The sequence below is a fragment of the Coffea eugenioides genome, chromosome 1 (genome assembly GCF_003713205.1).
Source record: "Coffea eugenioides isolate CCC68of chromosome 1, Ceug_1.0, whole genome shotgun sequence".
NCBI classification, from domain to species: domain Eukaryota; kingdom Viridiplantae; phylum Streptophyta; class Magnoliopsida; order Gentianales; family Rubiaceae; genus Coffea; species Coffea eugenioides.
The window spans coordinates 7,559,344-7,562,234 of NC_040035.1; the positions used below are offsets into that span (position 1 = coordinate 7,559,344).

The following is a 2,891-nucleotide window of genomic DNA, read 5'->3' on the forward strand; positions in this document are numbered from 1 at the left end:
CATATATTTCGATGCTTAGGTTTTTTATCCTCATGTTAGATTAGTTGATTTGTGCAAGTACTTGTCATCATATTATGAACAAATATATGGTAGTGATAATTATGCTTATGATGTTAATAAAATGGTATTTGAAGTTAAAGAACTTACTTGTTCTTTATATAATGAAATTTTTATTGCTTATGGTGATTGATTCCAGCTAGTACTTCGGATGAACCAGTAATAGTCCTAAAGTGACTGTTAAACTTGGTGATAAATTACTTTTTCAAAGGTCAAAGCGACAAAGGGGTTCACTTAATACTAGTATGAAAATAGAGGCATATCTAACTATCAAGTTTGTGCTTGATGATAGCGGTTTAACTAAGCATTTTAAAGTTCTCAATTGGTGGAAGCAAAAATTGGTGAATTATCCTATCCTCTCCCTTATTGCTAAGCAAATTCTAGCAATTCCAGCATCAACAGTCACTTGTAGAAGCATTTTGGATGAGACACTATCAAGATTAAGTCTCGAATCACTAGAAATTCAAAATTTGATGATGTAATGTAGCATTTTGATAATGTAACTTATTTTTCAAAATTTGATGATGTAATGTAGCTTTTCATAATATTTGTATCATTTATTCCTTGCTTTATAAAATAATAATAAAATCAAAATTTGATCTTTCTACTATATTTAATTTTTTCACATTCTATTTAAAATTTTAAATATATTATTTTGCATTAAAATTTGTAAGAACAAATAACTAAATATAATTGTGCTTGTATAGAACCAAAACTAGAATCCTAAAGAACCAGAACCAGAACCAGTAAAGAATCAAAACCGGAACTAGAACCAGAATCGCTGATTCCGGAACCATAATCGGGAACCATCTTATACGGTGCAATTTCGGTTCTACCTTTTTAAAGAACAGAACTGTCGATTCCAAAATGTGTTTGGCCAGTCCATGGTCTTCTCGAGCGGGAGAACAGCAGTGATAATTTTGCCCGCAAGGGCTTGTGTGCACACGGCCTCTACACGAGCATCACGATTTTCAACAGCATCAAGAATGTGTTTTCACGGGAATAATTTATTATTTTGTCATTGAAGGTATACAGGTAGACATAAATCATATCTTTACAGGTAAATGGAGCTAACCAGTGTAAACTAAAAGAAAATGCTGTGATCTTTAAGTAAATTCCTAAAAAAATTTGTGTAAACTAAAAGACACAGGCTTAGATTTTTGAAGAATATGGATTTTCAAAACTCTCACTATCTGAGAGCATCTTTCAAAATCTACTAATATTTGGTAATTATCTCGCAGATTAGTGGCTTCAACTGTTTTCGGATATCCGTTTCAAAGCTTTGTACATGCACAAGCAAGTTTTATACACGCTCATTACACAAGCAATAATATACAACACTTACTGAATCGGTGTACATACTGAAACACTAAAATGATAGAAGTCATTGGTTTAGCCTTCATTCGGTTATTTGTGGTTAGTTGTTGTAATGTTGTATGGTTATAGTTGAATAAGGAAAGATCAACAACCATCCTCTGCAGCCCATGTAAGAATTTTTCAATTGAGAGGCAAATGACAGAAAAAGCACGAGAAAATGATCTAAACAAAAGCCCCAAATTAGAAAAGAAGAAAATAAGTTGTCAAGAGTATGAACTAAATTAACAATTCAAGTGAAGTTTTCCCCATCCCACATAATTAGTTAATATCATTTTTTCAAGTTTCTAGTATATACTATTCGAGAAATAAAAAAAAAAAGCTAAAATTCCACTTATACAGGAGTTTGAAGGAAAGTATATTTCTTTTTCTATCTCTAACATTTTTCTGTTATACTTCCTATTGGGATTCTACATTCTATTCTAAACGTATAACAAACGGACAGAATATTTAGGGGATTCCAATTTCCAACTTCTAATGGGCATTGACTAATGACTGGTTATTACTTGCTCGCCTCTTTTGTCCCACATCGAAAGCATCAGAGAAAAAGTGCCACCAGAAGTTGTATAAATACTCAGCTTCATGAAACTTGAAACATACTTACCTGGACGGGGTCGATGGGCGATCAAGAAGGCTCATGGCTTAGGTTGGTGACCTCCATTGCACTTGGGAGGGGTGCCTGCCTATGGTCTCCCCAAGTGGGAGAGCCAACGTCATAATTTGTGGTAGCGGGGGCCTGCGTTCGCGCGGCCCCTGCCCATCTCTAGTTCCAAATTCTTCTCTGGTTATTCTTTGTTGGTTTCATAGACATGAAGGTGCATTGTCAACTTGCTGCTTCTTTGCAGGTGAAATATGAAACTTGGGGACTATATGGGGCTTGGTGAAATATGAAATTTTGGAACTAAATAGGGCAGGATTTCTGTTGACGTTTAAAGGGATGTAAGAAAGCCGCTTTTTAGTTATTTACTTTTGTGATTCTGCAGCAGAGCAATTTTTTAACGTTTGTGTTTGTTAAAGTGGTTAAAAAGCTAGCGAAAGAAGAAGGAAAGTGAACCATTTGGACAAGTGTTAGAAACCGAATTAGCTTCATTAAATCAAAATTGCGAAATTGCTGGATAACAAGCACCATTCGACTTTACGATAATTTGCACTTCGCACCCGAAATTTGACACGGGACGACTTTAATTTAAGAGACTTCATATCCCAAACTCTTCAGCTATCTCACTTTGATTCAATTGTTGACAGGTTACCAAAAGCTCAATCGTCAAAGTGGGATGGGTTGAAATGTTTAGGGTGCAAGCGAGGACGGAGGGGGCGGTGCAGTTTGCCCACACGAAATTTTCAGAAAATTATATTGGTATTATAATCTTTTAATTAAAATTATATTTTATAATTATATCTAAAGAAATGTTCTATTCCAAATTAACTCTTACCTCTTTCTATTAAACAATTACCTTTGT

The 2,891-nt window shown here is 34.5% G+C and overlaps 1 non-coding gene across 1 annotated transcript; it reads left to right on the forward strand.

The window, feature by feature from the left end:
- Nucleotides 1-2,027: 2,027 nt before the first annotated feature.
- Nucleotides 2,028-2,188, forward strand: LOC113753045. Its single transcript, XR_003464959.1, has one exon. It is a non-coding gene; the product is annotated as a U1 spliceosomal RNA (small nuclear RNA).
- The last annotated feature ends 703 nt before the right edge of the window (nt 2,189-2,891 follow it).